Source organism: Leuresthes tenuis, unplaced genomic scaffold, assembly GCF_036924035.1.
Source record: "Leuresthes tenuis unplaced genomic scaffold, fLeuTen1.0.hap1 SCAF_2, whole genome shotgun sequence".
NCBI classification, from domain to species: domain Eukaryota; kingdom Metazoa; phylum Chordata; class Actinopteri; order Atheriniformes; family Atherinopsidae; genus Leuresthes; species Leuresthes tenuis.
The window spans coordinates 33891782-33913841 of NW_027325356.1; positions in this window are offsets into that span (position 1 = coordinate 33891782).

Below are 22060 nucleotides of genomic sequence, written 5' to 3' on the forward strand. Positions count from 1 at the left end.
AGGTGTTTGACGATGTGAAAAATCCTAATATTCTGTTGTTATTGTTTATGCTGGTGCACATATAAAAATAAAGCCCATAAGGCAAAAATTATTATTTTTTTTTTTTTTGTCACACTACTTTTTGAATACGTCACAGACACTCAATAGAGCATTTAAGTCTTAATGATAGTGGTCATTAATTGGTTAATGAGTGTCGGTCATAAAAAAAAATTCAAAATGTGCATCCCTACTACATATCCAAACCATGTGACTTTGTACAATATGAAATACTTACTCTACTAACACACACATTATACTCAAGACTAGCGTGTGTACTCTTAACTTACATGCATCTTGTTTGTTTCAGAATGACTACAGGTACCTCTGTGCCAGCAAGAGATATTTTGCAAGATCTTGCATCAAAAATAAACCATCAAAAGAAATGCAAGTTCAACATTAACCGTTCCGCAGTATTGGATGGAGCTATCAGAGGTTTTAAACGAGGGACATACGATCCATATCACACTATTTCAGTCAGGTTTTCTGATGATATGGGAGTATCTGAGGAGGCTGTGGACTTGGGTGGACCAAGAAGAGAATTTCTACGACTTCTAATAGAAGCATTGCCCCAGTCTCCAATGTTTGAGGGAGAAGAAGGCCAAATGAACTTGGCCCTTGACAGTACTGGTATGTTTTGATGTCACTGAGATGCTGAATTCAAATTAATCTAGTGATATAAAGTATACATATTTTATGGGATGGCACAGGTTTCTGTTTAGTCTTTGGTTGCATGCAATGTCAAATGTATATTAATTTTATTTTCTGTAACCAGGAGAGAGGACAGGTACTTCATTGCAGGCAGAGCCATCGCGGTAAGCCTTGTACACGGTGGTCCTCCAGCAGCCTTCCTATCTCCAACTCTCTTCTCTTGCCTTGTTGAAGGCCCAGAAATGGCTAAGCCACTTTTGAAAGATGTTGCGGATAGCGACCTTCGTGAAAAAATTAAAAGGGTAATTATTTTTTTTTTTTTTTTTGTCAGTTAACGAATAAGTTGTCATGTATGTGCCTCTCACTAGTGACTAGTGCAGAGGGTGACATGTTATTACAGCACTTTCAAATTTTGTTGTTTATTCCATCTGCTGTAAGGTCACAGAGTGTAAATCATTTGAAGATCTGCGAGCAACAACGGAGCCACTTGAGGAGTATTTGGCCAATGCTGGTTGCCTGAGACCACTGCGGAGGTTGGAAGACAAGAATCTGCTTGTGGATGACATCCTGATGTTCCAAGTGATACACAGAGTGCGAGGTCCTTTTGAGAGGTACACTTTTATTTTCGGGTTTCTGCTTCTCCTATGAAGACTGCCTTGTGTTCAGGGTTTTTTTGTTGGGCATTTCTCTTTAAAGTGTATGGTATGCTAGACCATACCTACCCTCCACATGAATTGACAAGGTGTGCTGGGGTTTACCTTGGCAGGTTACTGTTTTGTTAAAAGTCACCAAAAAAAATAACTTGTGATTTTCAGATTTCGGGATGGACTGAGAACACTTGGTGTGCTGGACAAAATCCAAACTCACCCAGAGAGTTTTTATCCCCTGCTATGCTGGTCTCCCGCAACCCTCACCGCTGACCTGGTTGACAGTCTCTTTACCATCCGACTTTCTCCAGTTGGCAGCAACAGACGGCATGCTGAAGAGGTTGTTGTCCCTTTCTGGAGAGACTACCTAGCAGATGCAGAGGGTGACTGTAGAAGTATTTTTATTATGAACTGAAATATCTTCTCACTTCAAACTTAAATTTCTACTTATAACATAAATCTAATTTCTTGTGTATTGCTTTTTCTCTAGATCAAGAGGGAACGCAGAAGCTGGGGACAATTCTCAGCTTTGCCACTGGAGCCAATACTGTTCCACCAATTGGCTTCTCTCCACAGCCTTCAATTGAATTTCTTCACCAAGAGTATGATGCAGGAACCACCTCTAAACTGCCAATTGCAAACACCTGCATCAACTGCTTAAAGCTACCACTGCATACCTCTTATAGAAACTTTCAGGAACACATGGACTTTGCATTGGGCAATACCCATGGTTTCGGTTTACTTAATTTGTGTACAGGCATACCTCTCAGCATTGAGCACTTAGCTAATCCCAGAACAGTGCTCTTGGTGTAGATGTCGTGATAGTCTTTACGTTCAATGAAGGCAGTGCAGAGACCTATTATGGAGTAAATTTAAAATGGGTTTGAAAGTTAGCTTTGTATTTATATACTGGACTAGGTTGCCAGCCATCTTGAAACCAGACAGACATTACTGTAATTTGTCTTCATTTATAAGTAAGTATATTGGTAAATTGTTGCAATTTCTACAGTATTGTTTATCACTTCCTGCCAGGTTTTGATTATCAGTGTTTATGTAACTGATTTCATACTTCATTTTCTTCTCACTACTTATTTTAGTTTACATTTATTATTTGTGTTGGCATAGACCATTTATCAGACATTTCAAATTGCCTTAACTATTTTTGTTCTTTACAAAATTATGAGAGTTTGCCGAATTTTTCTGTCTGGCTAAGAAAGCTAAAGGTGATTCACTAAATGACCTGACATAAACCTTGGTGCCCTTGGTAAAGCATTGTTTTCTAAAATTGATGTACACACAGATATTATGTTTGTTAAATGAAAGTGGGGCCTTTATCTATCTGGAAAACCTCAAAATTCTCATAAGTGATGCTTAAATGTTGTTTAATATAATTGTATCCAAGTCTAAAATCAAATAGAAATTTTGTAAAGCTTACAATTTTATTTCCCCCTTTTATTTCCCTTCATGCATGGTGATGCTCTACACTTTCATAGTTCAAATAACGGAATGTTTTTAGAATAAAGTGTCAGTGGTTTATAGTCTTCTGAATTGTAAACTGGAATTTAGAAGACTACAAAACATTGTAAACTTTTTTTTTAAATCAAGATGTAAAACTTTCACTGTTGTACTGTTTTACAGTTTAAACATACACTATTTAAGTGTAGTTTGTTCAAGTGCGTCAGTGTACTTTATGTGCAATGTGAATTTTTTTTTCTTCTGCTCTCTGTTGAGATGCTTTTGTGTTGCGTCATTCTCCTCCTGACATTTCAGAGATCCACTGATGTTGTCAGTTGAGTCATCCAATTCAACAAAAACAAGTTGTTAGAATAATTAATAGTTCAATAAATTTATTGAGTTCTCCAGAGCTGAAAACTTCAATAAAATTCAGTTTCATACAAGTTTCGGTTTTTTGGTCACAATTTTTTTGAACATATAAAGTAAGAAACATGGCTGTAAAATGAAAACATGACAGTTTTAGATTACAGAATCACGTTTATGAATGTCTTAATACCCACATCTATAAAAAGGAAGAAAACAACTATGAGCTAAAACTATGACAATATGTGCAGTGCTGTACTGTCACAAAAATTGGCAGGGAGTTCCTCATTTTTCTTTGCATTACACAACTACAGTAAGTAAATATCTTGTTTGAACCTTATCTGTCTTCAGTCTTCCTCAAATCATAAAATATCTGAGGGGTTTTCTTTCTAGGACCCTGGTGCTATGATTTTAGGATTGCCTCTCGAGGAAATGCACAAGGTTGCAAAATAAATTTATACCATGATTTCCATCGTTTTCAAATAGATCAAAAGTTTGCTGAAGTGTATCTATTGTCCTGTCATTGACTGTAATGTTAATTGATGGAACTACAACAACATTGTTTGTCTGTAACTCTGAGAGTGATGTGTTATTAGTACCAAAGTCACTGTCTATGTCCCAAATACCATTCATAGTTGGGTTATGGACTCCTGCATTGTTGATTATGCCCCTTTGCCACAGCTGAAGAGGAGTTTGCCCACCTTGTGTTGAAAGACCATGGTTATTCCACTGGTTTTGAAATTCAGTGGCTACCCTCTGAATTCGTGGCAAATAAATATAATGAAGACAAAATAAATGGAGTTCATTTAGAGAATCTAATACACCATGCTCTTCCATAAAGTTGAAAAGATTAACAAAATAAAATGACACGACTCGATTGAGCTCCGCCCACAATCTCTCGATTCTTTGATTATGCACTGACCTGCCAGTAATAACACTACGCCTATTTAATCCTCTTCTGTGCAGCATGAAACGAGCAACACCAGTGTTTTCCAACCCATGATCACATCTCACCCTAGACGGTAATCCAAAGTTCTGAACACCAGCAATGAATAGTGACAAAACATTAGAGGCTCTGTTGTTGTCGAGACAAGCAAGGTAGATGATTGTTCGACTGAAACCATCAACACAGCCATGGAACACCATCCTCCATCTCACAAGCTTGTGGTTTCCATCTATGTGCCTAAAACAAATTGAAATCAAAGTAAATTATTTGTGGGTAAAATGTCACTTGTCCAAGGTTTGGCATTAACAATATAACAAAAAAATTAATAATAACCTTTTTTACTGTAATTTAAAGAAAATATTTAAGTGCTTTTTCTACCAAGACTTCTGACTCAGAAGTTGTTCTCTTGGTAATTTACTCACCATAATTGATTGGGGGTTGGAACACTGTAAATTCGCCGACGGATTGCATGCCGTCTTCTGAAGGACCGTCCAAGAGGGTCGATTTCTTGTAGACTTTGTCTAACACGCCATCTTTGAATGCGTAACCCACGTGACCTCAGACTACCATGCACATATCGTTCACCGGCATTTGTGGTAGACTGAAGAATTTCACCAACGACTCTGTTCAAGTTGTCATTTGACAGTGTTCCATATGTCAGTGGCTGAATGCTGAGGCGCTGTCTGTGCCTGTAGAGAGTCCGACAGCTTACCCCTAAGCATGTTGCAATGCTCTGCCAGTTCATTCCAAGTGATACTAAATGAGAGATTTGTTCTTGTGAAATGTTGTATTGAGGTCTGCCTTGATGTCCAGTCCGGAGAGATGGAGGCAACAGCACATATCTGTTCTCAAACAGGGCTCTTGTTTGCTCAGGGTGTCTGGTTTGAAAAGCAGTCAGCAGAAAGTTAAGAAATCCATGTAAGGACTGTAAAGTATTGATTGCTTCTCTATTTCTTGAATCTTCCACAAATCTTGGGATTGAGAGAAATCCAGATAAGGTTTGAATGTGATTACGAAGTTCTCCATACAGCCTCCCATGAACAAAAGAATCTGTAGCTTCTCCATGCAATCGTTCAACACATTGTAAGACATTGTTAAAAAACAATCTTATGTCATTTTCATTGCTACTTACTCCCAAAATGAAAAACTGGCAAAATAGGATAAGTTTGAATAGCATCATTGTAAAGTTTTGCTGTTTAATATTTGGCTAGATTAAGCTGAGCAAACACATGTATTTCCTGGTTTGAGATTGACTTCCTGTTTGAAGAGGGACTTCCTGTGTCCCTGAGAAAGGATAATATATGTGTGAAAGGAGAATGTATGTGTGTGAAAGGAGAATGTATGTGTGTGAGTGAATATATATGTACGTGAAAGGAGAATGTATGTATGTGAAAGGAGAATGTATGTATGTGAAAGGAGAATGTATGTGTGTGAAAGGAGAATATATGTGTGTGAAAGGAGAATATATGTGTGTGAAAGGAGAATATATGTGTGTGAAAGGAGAATATATGTGCGTGAAAGGAGAATGTACGTGTGTGTGTGTGTGAGTGAAAATATATGTATGTGAAAGGAGAATGTATGTGTGTGTGAGTGAATATATATGTATGTGAAAGGAGAATGTATGTGTGTGAAAGGAGAATGTATGTGTGTGAAAGGAGAATGTATTTGTGTGAGAGACTGAAAATATATGTATGTGAAAGGAGAATGTATGTGTGTGAAAGGAGAATGTATGTACGTGAGAGGGCCAGAATGAATTATGTCTTGTACGGCCCCTCATAATACCGGGGTATGACATGCTTTGTGCCAGTGATTCGATTCATTCACCACCATATATGCAAGGATAATTACCCTTGCTCAAATAAGGAGCATAACCTAACTATAGCTATAATCAAATTAATCTCATCATGTAAAACCCACTGGGTTTTATTGTAAAATATTTTATACCCTCTTACTGGTTCATTCTAGCTCAAAATTAGCTGGAATATCTTATTAAGAAAAAGTTAGCCGTACTTTCTTAAAATGAGATTATTTTTCCAATGCAAAACGTGCTTGACAAGATTAATTTTCTTTTCGGATAAAAAATAAGACTTATTTCCTTTATACAAGGTTCTTTGACTTTTTTGAAATTCCTTTTTTTCAGAGCAGTTTTGGTCACAAGATCCAAGGTGTGAATGGATCTGAAATTGCCTGGGGAGGAGAGACAATGCTGCATTGTTCAAATATGTTTTTTCTAATATAACATATATGGCTTTTTTGACTCCTCTCTCAAAAGGTCCGCACACTCCTCGCTGCACTGCATACACCATTCAGTTATTCGGGTGTTTTGTCCTTTGGGTGAACCAATCTCTGTCTGAGGATGTTCTTGGGTTTAAAGTGCACTGGAATGACATATTTAGAGAGGATCTTTTCTATGTTTCTCTGAGATTCCTGCCACGTATAGAATTACAATACACTTACACCTGTTCTTCTTAGCTTCACTATCAGTGTGGTTTGGTCCATTTGTCTTTGCTGATTTGACAACGGCCCAGTTTGGGTATCCACAGTTTTGAAGAGCTTTCTTGGAGTGCTGTTGTTCCTTTTGTTTTCCCTAAGCCTTAGTAGGCACACTCTCTGCCCAGTGGTGTAGCATTCTGACGTCTTATGGGGTATTCAGTTTTTTTTTTCAGTAGAAAACATCCTAACATTGTCAGTACACTGGCAGAAGCATACCACTATTGTAATCAGATGAAAATCTAAATTCAAATTGCCACATTCAAATTTGTGAAAGTGATTCAAAGTTTTCAATCTTACATGTTTCTGTCTTCTTTCAGAGCATAGTGTTTTTCTGATAGAAAAAGAATTTCACATGTCTGGATACTGAGGTTTTTATTCCATATGGAGTATTTATAAGTACTCAGTGTCATGTGTGCTGTAAAGGCTTATGCAGAATCGGGTTAGATTTTGATTGGGCAAGCCAAGTTAACTATTACTCAGAAAAGGGACACAAGAAGTGAAAACATTTTTTTCTCAACCTTTAAATCTCAGAAATGTCATAACACTTTGAGCAGATGCTGTATTGTCGGTATTTATACTACTTCAATTTAATGTGATCCCTGACTTCCCCAGTCCACATGTCAAAGTGTCATTTGATAAGACACTGAACTCCACTTTGTCAACAATGTGTTCATCGGTGTGTGAGGTGTGTGTATGGAAGTGGAAAAGCACTGCATGGCCTGTATGATTGTATAGACCAGAAAGTGCTGTATCTGTGGGTTATTTCAGATGGCAAAGATACATTCTTTGGGTGGTACTGGTTTGACCACCTGTTTGCTTGCCTGCCTCACCAGTCATGAATCCACCATAATTCTCCAAACTGAGAGCGCCCAGACGACTGTCTGCTGCAGGTAAAACACTGACTATGGCATTCATAAGTACCTCAGAACCCTACTTAATTCTGCCTATTTTACAAATATGAGCAACTCTTATCTTTTTTTTTAGCAGCATCTTTGACTCAGTCTACAATTGTAAAAAGAGAAAAAAAAATACTTTTGCCCCCATGAAATATCCCCTCTCACCTAAGTTTACATACATAGAGTTTTGTGCATGTGTGTGCGTTTAAGAAGACAATCATGTGAATTTAGAGACAATGATTTGGTGTTTTCAAGGCTTTGATGCTGAGCCAAGCTCCATCGTTCTCAGAGCTATTTACATTGTCTTTTCCTACTACATTGTTAAACACTACCTCTGTAAATTTTTATAACACTCTTTTTAAGCTCAATATTTATTTATTTTTTTATTTGGCTATTCACCCCTCCCTCCCACTCCCAGTTTCATTCTCACTCTGTCTGGCCAGTAGTGTTTGTGTGTTTGCATTACCCCATCTTTTCACCTAGAAGTGTCTAGGTGTGTATATTTATAAGTCTTTTGACAGCTGACATAAGACTCTAGACCAAACATCCTCTTCCTTCCTGGAAATTGCATTGGCTGGGTCAGCAAAATGTAGACTTGTTTCCTGCCTCTTAACATGTTTGGGTTTTTAATTAACACACCACATATTATTTTTCTTTTTAAACCTAAACACATTTGCATAAAGGGTATCATATTTCGTTTCCATCTTTACACAAAAATGCATCAAAGAAATGTAAGAATTTGAGTGTTTATCAGTTTGTGCATAATATGTGAAAATTGATTAATTTTCTTTTTTATTATTAATGGTATAGATCAACACTTTTTTTATAATTTCATGATCTATAGTGAAAATACATTAAAACTAATCATGCAGACTATCCCATAAAATAATTTGCTTTGATTTTTGACATTCTCAATCTGATCAGTTTAAAGCTAAGACTCCATGAAGTTATCTAAATGTTTCTTTATCAGTGCAAAAATTTGTAATATAAGTTCTGAAGAGAAATAATTCTGAATCCCTGGCACAAGCATTATTTGTGCAGGTCTTTAGGCTTCCAAAGGTGTATAAGAAAACAGCTAACATACCATTCTCCATCTGTACATTTGTGTGTCTTTCCTGATCATCTCCATTCAAGACAGTATGCTGTACAGGCTAAGTGTTCACCTGTTGCGCATAAATCACAAATTGCTGGTCCTCTGTCCACAGCCCTGGTGTGCTTTTTGTGTCTAGTTTGTTGTCTGACTATTTTTTTTTTTTTACCTTTGCAGGGTAATTTACTCTGAATTTACAGATCTGATGCTTTTGCTACTTTATTCTATTCAGCAGTTATTATTTGTCAGGTACCGGGGACTCAGGACACAGATGCAGGGTCTTTTCGGATTCACAGAGGTGTTTATTATTTAACAAAGCACAAAGAGCGCAGCAAGGCCGAGTAAAAATAACTGGCTATGGAAATCCTAAGCGCTCTCTTCAGTAACTATGGCAGAGGATAAGCGCGGTTATGAAGACCGGCCTCCACGCCTCAGCCGGTCTCCTCCGAGGCCGTCCTGCCCCAGCCGCCTGCTGCTGCCGATGTCCTGCCCCAGCACTCTGCTGCCGCCGAGGTCCTGCCCCAGCCATCTGCTGCCGCCAAGGTCCTGTACCAGCAGCCCGCTGACTCAGCCACGACTCCAACTGTGGTTCCAGCCACCACTGCTCTTCGCCGGTGGGGGCCTGAGCTGGCTCACGGTGGACCCCGCCTCGCTGCCCTCCCACCCTATAGAGATGTCTGGTAGCCATCCTTGAGGGAGGGATTCTGTCACGATTTACATTTTGTTTCATGTCTTGTCTCGTCATTTCCTGTTTTATTTTGAAAAATCACTGACCTTCCCCTGTCGTTTCAGGTATCTTGCCCTTCCTCCCGTGTCAGACGTCTGATTGTCTTCCCTGATTCCCAAGAGTTTCCACCTGTTCCCCTTGGTCCCTCATGTGTTCAAATAGTCTGCGTTTCCCTTGTCTTGTGCCAGTATGTTGTCTCTCCCCATGAGCTACATTATCAGCTTTACTTTGAACCACAGTTTCCACAGTTGTAGTTCCACGAGCCTGCAGTGAGCGATTCTCCTGCAGTGCTATCTTGTTTTGTTATTTATTCTTATTCCTAGTTATAGTTTATTTATTAATTTGGTAAGTTTTCATAGAGTTGTTTGTTCCTCCGTTTTCAAGGAGAGATTTTTTTTGTTGCAACCTGCCATAGTCGCCTCCTTTAAAGGAGAGTTTTAAGTTCATCGTTAAAGTTTCATAGTGCTTCTGTTTTGTTAAGAGTGCGTCTTTTGTTAAATCCGCCTCGTTAGGAGAACATGTCTTTGTTTTGTTAAATTGCTTTTCTGTTTTCCTCCTGGCGTGGTTTCACTTTGGTCTCATAGGCCAGTCGCAGGAAGTATCAAGCAAACGCCACAATCCTAATACTCACTTTTTTCATGTTTTAACAGGCATGTATTGAACGTTAAATAAATTATCACTAAAAACTGTAATATTAAGCCAAGACATCAAACATCAAGTGTCAAAGCTTGCTTGCTGGACCATGGTTGTATCACACAGAGGATCTTTTCAGTGTAGCAAACTCAAGTGTGGAATTTAAAACAAACTTAAGACTTTGGAAATCTCCTACATTCTAGTGTGGATATGTTCGTGTGTAAGGACCAGACATCCTCTAATTTATAACAACCTTTGCCCTATGAAAGCATTTTGGGGAAGTTTTAGAAAGTGGGAAGTTAGACTTAAAAGGATGCATTAATGACTTAGTGCTAATTAAGCTGAACAAACAAAGAAGCCTTTTAGGAGAATATTGGAGAAAACCAGACTATGACTCTTCCGACCTTATCTGGACAAAGTAAACCAAAGGTTTACCCTGACTCTGATTCAAACCAGAGACAGACGCCTCATGGTACTCTTAAAATTACCTCACCCAGATTCACTTTCAGCTGAATCTTGAAACTGTATTAAATGTGCTTTATATCTTTGTACAAGTTCTTTTAGGTTCTCAGTGAAATCACGAGCTGCATTTTAAGACCTTTTTTACGATCATACTTGGAAGAATAACGAAGAAATTTTGGGAAATGACTAATCTGCCTATGGAGCCACATTGCCCCATTGGTCCATAGTATTGAATAGTTAAACAGTAACTGGACATTTATATGAAGTAATTCAACTCTTAACCGATGTTTCCTGCTGTTTCTTCTTGTATTCCATGTTTAGCACAGGAAAATAACAGTGTTTGGTTCATTATTCATATGTCATAACTTCACAGATATCCATCTGAATTTTGAAATTCATAATCAGTACCTAAGTTATGGTATGTTGTTATTTGATGTTTTTTATCATAAGTCTATGTTATATCTTTAACCTTAATATATTAACAAGTTCTGGTGTTTTCAGAATATACTAGAATGTTTATGAAACGGAGGAATGGAGACATCAAGTTTCTTTGTTCATCCAAAATCCAAAACGCTAGAATTAGTTTGTCTTACAAAACACTCCCAGGCATACGTCACAACAGTTTCAGGTATACCATTGGCTGAAAGTGTAGCATAAGCCTACGTCATGCCCCGTCTCTGCGAGTCAAACTTCAGAACCCGCGTTGTCAAGTTAGAGAAGAGTCGAGAGCAAAGATGAGCAAGTGAGAGCAGAAAGAGACCAGAAAATGAGACAGAAGATAGAGAGAAATTAAGTAACCAGAAAGATAGGAGAGGAAGATGAGAAGGAAGAAAAAGATCAGAACAAAGAAAGAAACAGGATGAAATAGTAGAAAGACAGACGCTTTTGTGTTTCTTCATTTGTCCATTTCATCTCTCCATGGTTGTTTTACGTTGCACGTTTTCCTCTACTCCTGCACCTAGTTTTGCTCACCAAGAGAATCAACATTAAGCTTGTCAACATTTTTGAATATATCTTGTGAACTTAAGTTCACCTGATCAGAGTTGGTCAGCAACCAAACCAACTCTGGCACTTGGACATTTTTGTCATTCTTTGCAGTGAATTCCTCTATACCACCCAGTTCCGTCTCCTTCAGGTAACTTTAAAGTCCACGAAAGTCACCCACCACGAAGACCTTGAGACGCAGAACCGAAAGACACAACTTGGACCCGCTGGCGATCACCTGTTGTTGAGCTGACTTAACAGGACGAAGTGTGTTAACCAAGTAAGATCTGCCCTGTTCATACATTTCAGATGGTATGCGGTGCAGATAATTCACTGTTAAAATGATTAATTAATCCAAGATGTTAGCCTTTAACTTCAAATAGTAACAAACCTAGACTGATCCCTGACTCTCCCTCAGGGAGCACATGGTAGAGAGCACATGGTAGAGAGCCACCGTCCTATTATTAAAACCACCTTCCTATGCTTCGCTGCAAGTATGCACTCCCAGCACATTGCCCCAAGCACTCAAAGAAACAAAATGTTGGGGTAAGCGTGGAGATTTCGGTCCCTGTCTCTTGACTCTAAGTTCGAGCTCATGCCCTCAGATCCTTGTGCTCAAAGACGTGCAGCTTTTTTGTTCTGGCTTTATGTTGTGTGCCTACAGGTACGCAACTCTTTTCCCATCTTCTCCATGACAAACATGACATGCATCCGTTTAAATTTTTAAAACTATTTAACTCAAATATTCAGGACAGCTATAGTATTGCAGTTCATCATAGTTATGAGTAGAATTTTACATAGAAATTGTTCATCCAACACTCAGTGTCAGTCAGGTCAGGAAGGCAGTTATGAATGAGAGTTTATGAATAGCTGCATAAAATGTTGGGGTAGAAAAGGGAAAGAAGGGAGAAAGAGGTTGGGAGAAAGACAGTTGTGCTGCAGCCATCTGTTGTGTGTTCCCCAGCAGGAGCAGCAGAACATAAGGTGAAGTGTGTCTGCATCTATCCTCTGGCTGCACATCACAGGTTACTGCTGGCCCACTGTCATCCCCACTGTCATGTTGTGTCAGTCTGTGTGTTTGTTTTCTAGTGTTTATGTGTATTGTATGGCCAGCATCGACCCCAGACATGAGCTATTTTGCCTGATCTAATGAGAAGGGCTGGGTTGCCACTGCTAGGGCAAACAACATCTCTTTGACACACATGCGCGCGCACACACACAAACCAACACACATACCACGCACAGCCAATTTCATCACCAAGTAAGTCCCCTCCAACATCACACATACTTATCGAAACTCACATGACTCATATAAGTCACAGGGAAAGTAAGAAAATGCATGGAAAAATGAGGCCCATCTTGGATGTATTTAGTTTTATTTATGAAAAGTACTACCTCCAGTAGGGGTCCTCAGGCAAGACCCCTTACCCTAACTGCCTACCAGTGTAAGTTGCTTTGGATAAAATCGTCTGCTAAATGCATAAGCATAATCATGAAACATATAGCGCCAAATTACAACAAATGTCATCTCAAGGCACTTAAATAATATAGTCCAATTCAAGCCAATTGGAGTTAAATTCATTGTAATCATAATCCAATGAAATCCAATTAATTAATTTCAAAATAATCCAATTGATTGATATAGAGCCAATTCAAAAACAGTTTCCTAGTTAAGGAAACCAACAGATTGCACTGAAACTTCTCTTCAGTCCAATCTCCTGTCCTCAGCATGCGACGCAACTGTGGAGAGAAATGACTCCTTTTTAACAGGAAGAAACCTCTGGCAGAACCAGACTCAGGAAGAGTGACCGCCTCTACCAGCTGGGGTTTGAGAAGACAGAAAAGAGGTGACAACAAACACTGTAACGCCATTAAAAGGATACCTGTTGGAAGGGAAACAGAAATTAATGACCCCAATAATGTCCCCTAATATCATTTAAGAGATTAAACGGGGGGGTCTATATAGGCTGCCCCCCAGCAGTCTAGGCCTATAGCAGCTTAACTATGGGATGCTTCAGGATTACCTGAGCCATCCCGAACTATAAGTTTCATCAAAAAGGAAAGTTTTAAGCCTAGTCTTAAGTGAAACGGGAGTCTGCTTCCCGCACATTTACTGCCAGCTTATTCCACAAGAGAGGGGACTGGTAACTGAAGGCTCTGCCTCCCATTCTACTTTTAGAAACTCTGGGAACAAGAGTAACTCTGGGAACAAGAGCACAAGTAAACCAGCAGTTTGGGAGCAAAGTGTTCTGTTAGGGAAATATCTTACAATGAGATCTTTAAGATATGATGGAGCTCGGTCATTAAGAGTTTTATATGTGAGGAGAAGAATCTTAAATTCTATTTTGAATTTAACAGGCACTCAATGAAGAACAGCTAAAACTGGAGAAATATGATGAAATGATTTATGTATCAATCTTTATCCATCTCTGCTATCTTTTCTTTTCTGCATGTCTTTGTCGAATTTGGGGGCTTTTCAAAAAGAATAGCAGCACAAAAATGCTAATGGGGGTATGAGAGTCTCCTCCTTGACCAGCAAATATGACAGTGTTTTAATGATGCATCTGCTTGTGTCAAATGATTCTGGGTACACGTTGACACCCAGGGCTGCACATGTAATCTCTTTCTTGAAATACCCAATACAAGCACATTTGTGTGTGCCCACACATAATTTTTCATACTCACACAGACACACGTGCATACACTCTTATATATTAATGCAACAGATAGTAGTTCATACAGCCCCCCCATTCGGTGCTCTTGTGGCTGGTTAAAATGCTCCAGCCTAATGATGTGGCACATGTCAAAACGTAAATGATAATTTTCTTTAAGTGGGCCGTTTATGCAGAAAAGCTTTATAGAGCTTAGTTGCTTTCCTGAAATGATGTGTTAGGTGTTAATAAAATGTTACTAAAAGCAGCCTTCAGAACACGTTTTATTTAAAAAAACTAATTATTTTATTAAAATGCATTGGGGCATCACCAAATATGCTGTGATTTTTGTATGAACAGACATTTTTTGTGTTTGGTTGTGTCTGTCATTTTGAAAGCTCCTCCATGAATGCATCCTGGTGATGACAGATGATGATTAATTTGGAGACAGATATCATTGGATGGACACAACAGCAAGAATTACCCACAAAGAGGCACAAGAGAAAATCTTTCTATCTTTTTTTAAGTAAAAATTGATATAAGGTTTGTCTCGTTTGTCTCTGTGTGGCCCTGTGATGGACTGGCGACCTGTCCAGGGTGTCTCGCCCGATGACCGCTGGTATAGGCTCCAGCCCCCCCACAATAATTTGAAAATGATTACTATAAAACAGTGTGACTTACCTTTTTTTGTAATGTTTTACCTCAACTTATAAAATTAAACTAATCTTCTTGGTTAATGTAAAAAAGTAATGGATGGACAAGATTCTTGTTAAAGGGGAAGTTCGTTTTTTTTTTTTAAACCTGAATGTTATTTCTGGCATAAAATAGTGTATATAACGGGAGTGAACGGGGCATAGACAATACAGCCTCTAAATAAGGCATTATCTGTCTTTATTTCACCAATACTTTAAGATGAATGAATGAACGTATACTACTGCACTGTTAGTTCAGAGCTGCCGTGTTGCTGTTATTGGGGGCTTTCTACACCTGGGTCACTTGGGATAAAGTCATCGCCGTGCGCCGCTGCAGCACAGCTTTTTTACTCCGTGCTCTTCACTTGGAGTGAAGATAGCCGACTTTCACCAAAATGTTATCAATGAGTAGATTAACATATTTTATGCCAGAAATAAGGTCTTGGTTTAAAAAAAAATAAAAATGTTGCCTAGTACGGAATGACTGAATTTCGCAACACAGTGATGTCGCAACACCCTGTGTTGCATGATGGGATGGGAGCACCATCTTGCAACTGTGTCTGCTACTATTGTTGCCTGGATAGCTTTGATTTGTTTAATTTCGCAACAATCAAATGGGATGTGGCCTTACCTGGTGAAACTGAATCATACATAGGAGTGACATAGATGCATATGCTGAACTGGATTACTGGTCCTCATGAACAACATCCACTCACACAGTTTTTCACATTGTAAACTATGTTTTCTATTTATTGAATTGAAATAGTTTATATGAATTTAAAAGTTACAAATCCAAGAAAGGTTGTCAAAAGTTTTCCAGTGGTTGGAGCAAGGTTTGTTAATAAACAAGTCAGTTTATCCTGGTGGAAAATGGCACGCTTTTAAAAAGTGGTGATGGTAAAGTGATGGGGAAATGTAATTTAGAGGCATTAGCGGCCTATGTTTTGAGTAGTTGCAGTAAAAGGAGATGCTTTCTGCTCAGGGTGAAAAGAGGGGAGGCCCTGGGGGCGCAAAGCATCAGGAAACTTCTGGATATATGTTAAAGGGCTGTAATGGAGTGTGGAAAATGGAAAAGCGGTATAAAGTTTACTTCATGGTCACTTAACTGTGCAGATCAGAACAGAGAAAGAGGGGGTTAGATACTTAAATACTGTGTGCTTAAATTATTATTCTGAAGCAATTAAATGGCATCTGAGGCTAAACATAAGCACATTTAGGCTGATTTGATAGAAAAATAATCAGTGCTACAACTACTTATGTTAAGATTAAATAATGTAGTTATAACATTTAGATCAGTGGTTCCCAACTGGTGGGTCGCCAGACTCTAACTGGGAAAAAAAAGTTCAGGAAAATGATCATGCTTTAATTTTGAAGGGCTCAGAATGCATGCTATTCACATTCCTAGACAGTAGGTTGGCGAATGCTAATCGACTCCCGCCATTTCACAGATAGAAGAAAAGCTACGGTTTGTTTTCATATGAGAGTGACCATGGCTAAATGCAGGTACGACATTGACTACATAAAATATGGATTTTCTTATATTGAGGACAAAAGAGGGGAACGACCTCAGTGCACTTTTTGATTTTGAATTAAAATGCAGCCACTTGAGTGTTAATGGGAATTTTTCCTCTCTACCTTCACACTCATGTTTGCTTTTCTTTATCATTAAACTTGAATTTTGTGTCTATTGACACACTGTTTTCTTCTGGGTCGCAGCTTGTCTATAACAAATGATGATAGATCCTGAAGCCAGACCAGTTGCGAACCAATGATTTAGATAATCTAAGAATTATATTTCACTTTTTGCAGTGAGAGATTTATGAAACTATCATAAAAAGTATCCATTGGCCTATGGCCTAAGATGTACATTTTTAGTAAAAGGAATATGAAAATAACTGCATTTATCAATACAGTCTTAAAGTATTTCATGAGACCACCAGTTTTAACAGGCAAAAAGGGGGCTTGATGATGAAGACTGACACAACCTTTAACTGGGCGATCCAAGTTTCCCCCTGTCTGAGCCAGTGCTTACTACTATTACTGTGGTTTGAAAGTAAATTTTTGTTGTCAATTGTTTACTTTTGATTTGTTATAGTTTAGCTTGGATTAGGAATTTAAAGTAATTGGTAGATTTGGAAGCATCTGCATGCCAATCTCCTCTTCCTGGCTTACTGGTTGAAAAGTCCCACCTCAGACACCTTTCACCGATAGCCATTTCTTTGAAAGTTGTGATGTGTGTCACAAAAATGTTACACAATTTGTCTGCATTACAATAATTACAGCATTTTTTGTTCTGTGACTATTTTGCTATGCTAGTCCAGGAAACTATATACCGAATGTCAGGGGCCTCAGGACACAAGTGCAAGGTCGGTTCAGGTTTATTAAATAAACAGAGCACAGCAAGGCAACAACGGCGGCACAAACTCTTTCAAGAAACAAAAACACAAAACCACTTCACTAGGGGAGGAACTATGAAACTTACAAATCAGAAACGCTCCAAAAACGGAGGAACAAAACAAAGCTATGAAACTTACCCTGATGAATAAATAAACTATGGCTATAAACTATTAGCAAACAAAAGATGGCTCTGCAGGAGGATTGCTCACTGCAGGCTCGAGGAAACTGTGGCTGTGAACGCTGTGGAAACTATGGATCAAGAGGCGAGTGATGAAGTTCGGAAACGGAGACAACATACTGGCCCAAGACAAGGGAAACAAACTATTTGAGCACATGAGGGACCAAGGGGAACAGACGGAAACACTTTGGGAATCAGGGAAGACAATCAGACACTTGAGGAAGGGCAAGATACCTGAAACGAGAGGGAAGTTAATATTTAGAAATAAAACAGGAAATGACAAGACAAGACATGAAACAGAACGTAAATCGTGACACACAAAATCAGAATCTCTTTATTCACAAAATGTACCACGTACACAAGAATTTGACCTGGTGTAATAGCGCCACAGAACATTAAATAAAAGCAACAAGCAAAAAAAGTTGTGCCTTTTAAAAAAAAAAAAGTAATTGTCTGTTTAAAGATGCTCATAAATTTTTTTTTTTTTAAATTTAGTATCAGAAGCAATTAATTGAATCGATTAAAAAATAGTAAATGGATAGCTATCTCTGAATTGTTGGTGTTTTCCTTTAATAGGTGAAGGTCAAATGCGATTATATTCTAAGTAACTTTCAATTGCTGCTAAAAATGTCAAATATTTCATAATATAATAAACTTTTTTTATTGTTCACTTCTCCTCAAGGCAGATGTTTTGTTTTTGTGAATACTTTCACCCATGTCAACTTAAATGAAAGACACCAACCAACTCCAATTATATGGGACACCTCCTTTGATAAGCAATTTACCTTTTTTCCGCAGCTAGCTTTGATTCTTGTGTAGATCTACCTCTTCTTGCACATAGCTGCCTCGTCATTTGTTGTTCAAGGCATACCATCCAAAAGTCTTGCAGACTTTCCGCTGTCTCCACAAAAAGAGGAGGGACATCAAAAGATTTTTGCAGGTCTCTGCTGAGATGCACACCACTGAACCTTTCTTGTCTCTTAGAATCAGAGAGGATCCACTGTTTGTAAAGACAAAGTCAGGAGGGGGGGATGGACGCCTCAGAGCCTCTTTTGCCCTTTATCTGTAAATGTGACTGAAGATATCATATATCGATATACACTTATATCTATAAATATGTATATAGTATATACAGATATTGATATACACATATATCTATATATGGCATGCGTTCAGGAAATTAACCTTTGAATGTATGGAATGAATCATATTTATTAAAGAATACATTAAAACAAGACCATAACAACTCTATTTCACAATATTAGCATCCCTGCTCTGCTAACCCATTTTCACTTATAAAATCCTTCTTTTAACTTCTGCACTCTGCCGCTAAAAGAACTCCTTGCTCTCCTCTCACTCACAAACCCCAAACTAACACATCATCCTAAAAAAAGGACTAACTTTTGACCTTCATTCACTTCCATCGGCTTTCATTACTAACATGAGCTCTCTTTTCATTTAGTTCAAGAATACACATTCTAAGGTTTTATGTTCATGATTTTTAGGTGTATATGTATGTGTGCATGTTGAGTTGGCCTCAACATACACACACGTATGCCACATACAGCCTTTGTACTAAATCTATCTGTGTTCTTTAATCATGTAATAATCAGTAAAAATAATTAATAGAGTCTAGGGATGGAGCGAGTTGGAACCTTGGAACCTAACGCATTTTTAACGCAAAAGACCTTTTTCAAATCCACACACCACAGCAGAATTTCACACACAGAAGCACAGATAGTACAATCAAACTGGTTCATACTCGCACCAAGCCAGTCAGTCAGTCAGTCAGTCAGTCATTATTCAATTCTTCACAATTTTAAATTGTTTGGTTCCTTTTATTGCCTTTGGAGATATTGTCAGAGAAAATATATGAAATTTCAAATGTTTCTTTTTATAAACCTTGTGGTTTATTCAGGGAATCAGAGGAAGCTGACATACTTTATCAGCCTCACCTGTGACCTCTTATACTACCCCCTGTGGCCAATTCTAAATTCTATTTTTAAAATATTTTCTATGTCGAGACTTAAGATAATTCCAAAGAGTTCTAAGCAGATATAATAATAATATTGACACATATTAAAACATGTCCCTATAGAACTGGAATATTGTTTGTGTCAGAGTTTTGTTGAGAGTTCAGAGTTTTGTTGAGATACTTATTGATTCCACCTTCAAGCTTTTTTGTCCTCGGGTCAATCAATCATCAGTATCCATCTGCTCCTTGACTAGTGAAAATAATTTTCACATATAAATAATAACTAGTGTGTACAAAGACATCACCATGAGCGGATGATTTACATACTCTGACTACACCCTACTCGCTCCAAAAGCATATCCACAATTCCAGTTATAAGCTCATCGATTTAACACAATCTGGCAAGGGCCAAGCTTCTAGTCCTTCACAATTCACAATTTACAGTGCACTCAAATCATCTCACATTACAGTACGGCTGGCTTCCTTCACAGCCACCTGCTTCACAGACAATTCTCACAAGCTGTTGTTTGCCCAATTATTGTCCAAATTCAAACACTCAGCACCTCAGTGCCCAACAAATTTCCTGAATAATTTCAACAACCCCCTGCAGAGGAAATAAGAGGCTATGAGGGTGACCCCACCACCTTCTTCTGTGTTCTCAATTTGAAGGAACCCCAGAACCTGTGACATTGTACCTATACAGCATCTGCCACTTTAAATGGTTGTGAGAAAACATACCTGCCGGACGGTTTTCACGGCTGATCTCAGTTGCCAGGGCACAGAGGACTCATTCAGTGGGGTTCAAGAAGTCAAATCACGTTGGTGCCACATACATATATATATATACACTATATTGACAAAAGTATTCGCTCATATGCCTTTACACGCATATGAACTTAAGTTGCATCTCATTCTTAAGCCACTGGGTTTAATATGACATTGGCCCACCCTTTGCAGCTATAACAGCTTCAACTCTTCTGAGCAAGCTTTCCACAAGGTTTAGAAGTGTGTTTATGGGAATTTTTGACTATTCTTCCAGAAACTTATTTCTGAGGTCAGACACTGATGTTGGACGAGAAGACCTGGCACGCAGTCTTAGCTCTAATTCATCCCAAAGGTGTTCTATCGGGTTGATGTCAGGACCGTGTGCAGGCGAGTCAAGTTTTTCCACACCAAACTCGCTGATCTATGTCTTTATGGGGGCATGAAATTGTCCAAAATCTCTTGGTATGCTGAAGCATTCAGAGTTCCTTTTCACTGGAACTAAGGGGCCAGCCCAGCTCCTGAAAAACATCCCCACACTGTAATGCCCCTCCATCAAACTTTATAACTGGCTCAATGCAGTCAGACAAGTACCGTTCTCCTGTCAACTGCCAAACCCAGACTCCTCCATCAGATTGGGAGATAGAGAAGCATGATTCGTCACCCCAGAGCATGTGTCTCCACTGCTCCAGAGTCCAGTGGTGGCGTGCTTTACACCACTGTGGTCGATGTGTTGCATTGCACTTAGTGATGTATGGTTGGAAGCAGATGCTCCGCCATGGAAACCCCTTCTATGAAGCTCTCCACACACTATTCTTGAGCTAATCTGAAGGCCACGTGAAGTTTGAAGGTCTGTAGAAATTTACTCTGCAGAAAGTTGACAACCTCTGCGCACTATACGCTTCTTTATGGCTGAGTTGCTGTCATTCCCAATCGCTTCCACTTTTTTATAATATCACTGACAGTTGACTGTGGAATATTCAGTAGCAAGGAAATTTCATGACTGGAGTTGTTGCACAGGTGGCATCCTACCACAGTACCACTGTGGAATTCACTGAGCTCCTGAGAGAAACCCATTTTTTAATGTTTGTAGAAGCAGTCTGCATGCCTGGGTGCTGGAATTTATACACCTGTGGCCATGGAAGTCATTGGAAAACCTGAATTTAATTATTTGGATGATATTTTCAACATAGTGTATATGTCTATATATATATATGCGTGTGTGTATAAATATATATCTATAGATATCGATACGTGTTTATATGTGGATGCATCCCTCTCTGAGCCTAGGTCCTTTGGTTACTAGTGAAATGGATGTGTTGACATTATTTCCAGCTGGTAGAGAGGCATTGGAAGCATTGTTTTGGCAGTAGCCTGGTTAGGGGTGAGTATTCATCTGTGCTGCCTTGGTTTACCTGATTGGGGTTGTGGTGGGTGGAGATGGATGGAGGGGATGTGAATGGCTTGGAGGGTGGTTGGATGGGGGCAATGGACTGTGTTTGTCTGTGTAGACATTCACTTGTTGAAAGTTGAGTGGTCAAAAAACAATCTTTTTCACCAGGTCAGTGTCCTACATTGTACACACATGTAATCACACAATAGTTTGCACATACGTGACAAACTTCTCTGACATAATCCATTTAGCAACCCTAAACAAAAACATTCCAGCTAAATGCTTGACCCTAGAAAATATGCAAACTTTAACAACCTTTCTTTTCTTATTTTTACCTTGTGGGTTCAAAAAACAAGTCAGAAATACAGCATTGACATGTCACCAGCCTTTCAAGTTTATATGTGGAATTATAAATGTAATTATAATAATATTACATAGGATCATCAAATCATCAGAGGTGATTACAAAAGACGGTACTCAACAGTTTTCTAATGTCCCATGGGTCCACAAGCTAAGAAACTGTCTTAATAACAGAGATATCTGATTGTTGGATCTAACAGATATGGGAGAGGGTACAAATGCATCAGTAGGTTACTTAAGCCAAAGCAAAGTTGCAACAATGAACTGAA